Below are 6,108 nucleotides of genomic sequence, written 5' to 3'. Positions count from 1 at the left end.
ATAATTTTACCATATACATAAAATGTGCGAACTTTGTCCTATTCGGAGACTGCATCATTCCATTCGAAAAATTCGTGCGCCAACCCAAAACTGGAAAACAACATTTTGAGCCCTATACTGCCTCGAACGGCCAAAATAATATGTCGGTGATCTTAACATATATGTGCAATGTGCCAATTTCGTCCAATTCGGACGCTGCTTCATTCCACCCGAAAAGTTCGTGCACCAGCCTAAAACCGAAAAACGACATTTTGAGCCGCTAAACAGTCACGAATGGTCGAAATAACATCGTCGATGATCACTAGGTGTTTCATAGTTTTTGGATATACATACAATGTGCGAATTTCGTCCAATTCTGATACTGCATCATTCCATCCGAAAAGTTCGTGCGCCAGCCCAAAACCGAAATATGACATTCTGGGCACGTAAACAGTCCCGGATGGCCGAAATAATATCGTCGATGATCATGAGGTGATTTATAGTTTTAGCATATACATACAATGTGCGAATTTCGTCCTATTCGGCGACTGCATCATTCCACCCGAAATGTTCGCAAGGTAGCCCGAAACCGAAAAAAGACATTTTGAGCCCCTAAACAGTCCCGAATGGCCGAAATAACATCGTCGGTGATCAAAAAGTTATTTATAGTTTTGGCATATACAATGTGCCAATTTCGTCTAATTCAGAGACTGCATCATTCCATCCGAACATTTCGCATGCCAGCCCAAAATAACATTGTCAATATTCACGAAGTGATTTATAGTTTTAGCAAACACATAAAATGTGTGAATTTTGTCTAATTCGAAGACTGCATCATTCCACACGAAAAGTGCGTGTGCCAGCCCAAAACCAAAAAACAACATTTTAAGCCCCCTAAAAAGTCCCAAATGGCCGAAATAACATCGTCGGTGAACACAATGTGATTTATAGTTTTAGCATATACATACAATGTGTGAATTTCGTCCAATTTGGAGACAACATCATTCCACCCGAAAAGTTCGCATGCCAGCCCCCAACCGAAAATCGACATTTTGAGCCCTAAACAGTCTCGAATGGCCGAAATAATATCGTAGGTGATCATGAAGTGATTTACAGTTTTAGCATATACATACAATGTGCGGATTTCATCCAATTCGGAGACTATTTCATTCCACCTGAAAACTTTGCGTGCCAACCTAAAAACGAAAAACGACATTTTGAACCCCTAAACAGATCCGAATGGCCGGAATAAGTCGATGATCACTATGTGTTCATAGTTTTAGCATATACATATAACGTGCGATTTTCATTCATTTCAGAGACTGCATCATTCCAACCGAAATGTTCGCGAGCCAGCCCAAAACCGAAAAATGACATTCTAGGCCCCTAAACAGTCCCAGATGGCCGAAATAACATCGTCAGTGATCAAAAAGTGATTTATAGTTTAAGCATATACATACAATGTGCAAATTTCATCCAATTCAGAGACTGCGTCATTCCACTCGAAAAGTTCGCGCTCCAGCCCAAATCCGAAAAAAGACATTTTGAGCCCTTCAACAGTCCCGAAGCACCAAAATAACATCGTCGGTGATCACAATGTGATTTATAGTTTTGGCATATACAACCTGTGAATTTTGTCCATTTCGGAGATTACATCATTACATCATTCCATCCGAAAAGTTCGAATACCAGCTTAAAAACAAAATTGACATTACGGGCCCCTAAATAGTCTCAAATGGCCAGAATAACATTGTCGGTCATCGCGAAGTGACTTATAGTTTTAGCATATACATACAATGTACGAATTTCGTCCAATTCGAAGACTGCATCATTCCACCCAAAAAAGTTCAAGCGGCAACGCAAACCCGAAAAAAAAAACATTTTGAGTCCTAAACAGTCCTGAACAGTCAAAATAACATCGTCGGTGATCACTACATGATTTATCGTTTTAGCATATACATACAATGTGTGAATTTCTTCAAATTCAGAGACTGCATCATTCCATCAAAAAATTTCGTGCGACAGCATAAAACCGAAAAATGACATTTTGGGCCCCTAATTAGTCCCAAATGGACGAAATAATATCATCGGTGATCAGAAAGTGATTTATAGTTTTAGCATATACATACAATGTGAGAATTTTGTCCAGTTCGGAGATGATTTATAGTTTTAGCATATACATACAATGTGAGAATTTCGTCCAGTTCGGAGACTGCTTCATTCCACCCGAAAAGTTCGTGTGCCAGCCTAAAACCGAAAAACGTAATTTTGAGCCCCTAAACAATTCTGAATGGTCGAAATAACATCGTCAATGATCACTACATGTTTTTTTTATTTTTACCGTATACATAATATGTGCTAATTTCGTCCAATTCGGAGACTACATCATTCCATTCGAAAAGTTTGTACGCCAGCCCAAAACCGAAAAATGACATTCTAAGCCCGTAAACAGTCTCGAATGGCTGAAATAACACTTTCGGTAATCACAAAGTGATTTATAGTTTTACCATATGCATACAATGTGCGAATTTCGTCCAATTCGGATATTGTATCATTACACCTGATAATTTCGCGTGCAAGCCCAATACCGAAAAACGACGTTTTGAGCCCTAAACAGTCCCGAATGGCCGAAATAACATCATCAGTGATCAAGAAGTGATCCATTGATTTAGCATATGCGTATAATATGCGAATGTCGTCCAATTCGAAAACTGCTTCATTCCATCCGAAAAGTTCGCACGCCAGCCCAAAACCGAAAAGCGACATTTTGAGCCCCTGAACAGTCCCGAATGGGCGAAATTACATTGTTGGTAATCGCTATGTGATTTATAGTCTTAGCATATATATACAATGTATGAATTTCGTCCAATTCAAAGACCGCATCATTCTATCCGAAAAGTCTGCATGCCAGTTCATAACCTAAAATGACATTCCGGGCTCCTAAACAGTCTCGATTGGCCAAAATAACATTTTTGTTAAACACGAAGTGATTTATAGTTTTCGTATATACATACAATGTACAAATTTCGTCCAATTCGGAGACTGCATCGTTCCACCTAAAAACTTCGCGTGCCAACCCAATACCGAAAAACGTTATTTTAAGCCCCTAAACAGTCCCGAATGGCCGAAATAACATCGTTGGTGATCACAACGTGATTTATACTTTTAACATATACCTACAATGTACGAATTTCGTCAATTTCGAAGATTGCATCATTCCACCCGAAAAGTTCAAGCACCAGCCCAAAACCGAAAAAATGACATTTTGAGCTTTAAACAGTCTCGAATGGCCGAAATAACATCGTCGGTGATCACAAAGTGATTTATAGTTTTAGCATATACATACAATGTGCGAATTTCGTTCAATTCGGAGACTACATCATTCCACCCAAAACCGAAAAAAGACATTTTGAGCCCCTAAACAGTCCGGAATCGCCGAAATAACATCGTCGGTGATCACAATGTGATTTATAGTTTTGGCATACACAATCTGCGAATGTCGTCCATTTCGGAGACTGCATCATTCCATCCAAAAAGTTCGCATGCCAGCTTAAAACCAAAAATGACATTACGGGCCCCTAAACAGTCTCGAATGGCCAAAATAACATTGTCGGTCATCACGAAGTGAGTTACAGTTTTAGCATACACATACAATGTGCGAATTTCGTTCGATTCGGAGACTGCATCATTCCACCCTGATGAGAATTGTTATCGAGAATTTAGAATCAAAAAGGTAGATTTGAATGATTTAAGATGAAGAACACAGAGAGTAAATATTAATCAGATCTTATATTGATAAAGTTTGATTACAGAGTTAAGCAGAAGTGAGTTCAAGCATTGTTCTACAACTTCTAGCGTAAGTCCCTATTTATAGGGAACCATCAAAAAGTATACTAAGTCTATACATTTTATCTTCGCATAAAAATGACTTAGTAAACTAACATAAAATGCAAAACTATACAAAACACTCTATTCGACTTTTACAATATACATCAACACACCCAAAAAGTTCAAGCGGCAGCACAAAAACGAAAAACAACATTTTGAGCTCCTAAACAGTCCTGAATAGTCGAAATAAATTCGTCGGTGATCACCACGTGATTTATAGTTTTAGCATAGACATACAATATGCAAAATTCCGTCAGAAAAGTTTGCGCGACCGCATAAAACCGAAAAATGACATTTTGGGCCCCTAAACCGTCCCGAATGGCCGAAATAACATCGTCGATGATCACAATGAGATTTATAGTTTTAGCATATACATACAATGTGCGAATTTCGTCCAATTCGGAGATTGCATCATTCCACCCGAAAATTTCACGCGCCAGCCCAAAATCGAAAAACGAAATTATGCGCCCTAAACAATCTCGAATGGCCGAAATAACATCGTCGGTGATCACAAGGTGATTTATAGTTTTAGCATATACATACAATGTGCGAATTGTGTCCAATTCAGAGACTGCTTCATTCCACCCTAAAAGTTCGTGTGCCAGCCTAAAACCGAAAAACAACGTTTTGAGCCCCTAAACAGTTCCGAATGGCCGAAATAACATCGTCGATGATCACTACGTTTTTTTTTTATAGTTTTAGCATATACATACAATATGAAAATTTCGTCCAATTCGGAGACTGTATCATTCAATCCGAAAAGTTCGCTCGCCAACCCAAAACCGAAAAATGACATTCTAGGCCCCTAAACACTCCCGGATGGCCGAAATAACAACGTCAGTGATCACAAAGTGATTTATAGTTTTATCGAAAAAAGACATTTTGAGCCCCTAAACAGTCTCGAATCACCAAGATAACACTGCCGGTGATCACAATGTGATTTATAGTTTTGGCATATACAATGTGCGAATTTCATCCATTTCGGAGACTGCAATATTCCATCTGAAAAGTTCGCATGCCAGCCCAAAATTACATTGTCGGTAATCATGAAGTGATTTATAGTTTTAGCATATACATACAATGTGTGAATTTCATCCAATTCGAAGACTGCATCATTCCACACGAAAATTCGTGCTAGCCCAAAATGGAAAAATGACATTTTAAGCCCATAAAAAATCCTGAATGGCCGAAATAACATCGTCGGTGATCACAATGTGATTTATAGTTTTAGCATATACATACAATGCGCGAATTTCGTCGAATTCGGAGACTGAATCATGCCAGCCGAATAGTTCACGCATCAGCCCAAAACCGAAAAACGATATTTTGAGTCCTAGATAGCCTCGAATGGCCGAAATAACATCGACGGTGATCACGAAGTGATTTATAGTTTAGCATATACATAAAATGTGCGAATTTCGTCAAATTCGGTAACTGCTCATTCCACCCGAAAAGTTCGCGTGCCAGCCTAAAACCTAAAAACGACATTTTGAGCCCCTAAACGAACCGGAAAGGCAGAAATAATATCGTCACTGATCACTACGTAATTTACAGTCTTAGTATATACATTCAATGTGCAAATTTCGTCGAATTCAGAGACTGCATTATTACATCCGAAAAGTTCGTACGCCAGCCCAAAACCGAAAAATGACATTTTGGGCCACTAAATAGTCCCGAATGGCCAAAATAATATCGTTGGTGATAACTACGTGATTTATTGTCTTAGCATATACATACAATGTGCAAATTTCGTAGAATTCGGAGACTGTATCATTTCATCCATAAAGTTCACGCGCTAGCCAAAAACCGGAAAATGACATTTTTCCCTTAAACAATCCCGAGTAGCCGAAATAATATCGTCAGTAATCACGAAGTGATTTATAGTTTTAGCATATACATACAACGTGCGAATTTCATCCAATTCGGAGACTGCATCATTCTATCCGAAAAGTTCGTGCGTCAGCCCAAAACCGAAAAAAGACATTTTGAGCCCCTAAACAATCCTGAATAGCCGAAATAACATCGTCGGTGATCACAATGTGATTCATAGTTTTAGCATATACATACAATGTGCGAATTTCGTCCAATTCTGATACTGCATCATTCCACCAAAAACTGAAAAAAGACATTTTGAGCCCCTAAACAGTCCCGAATCGCCGAAATAACATCGTTGGTGATCACAGTGTGATTTATAGTTTTGGCATATACAATGTGCGAATTTCGTCCATTTCGGAGACTGCA

This window comes from Lactuca saligna, chromosome 3, assembly GCF_052625555.1.
Source record: "Lactuca saligna cultivar CGN05327 chromosome 3, ASM5262555v1, whole genome shotgun sequence".
NCBI classification, from domain to species: domain Eukaryota; kingdom Viridiplantae; phylum Streptophyta; class Magnoliopsida; order Asterales; family Asteraceae; genus Lactuca; species Lactuca saligna.
Note: the sequence above shows the minus strand (reverse complement) of the source record.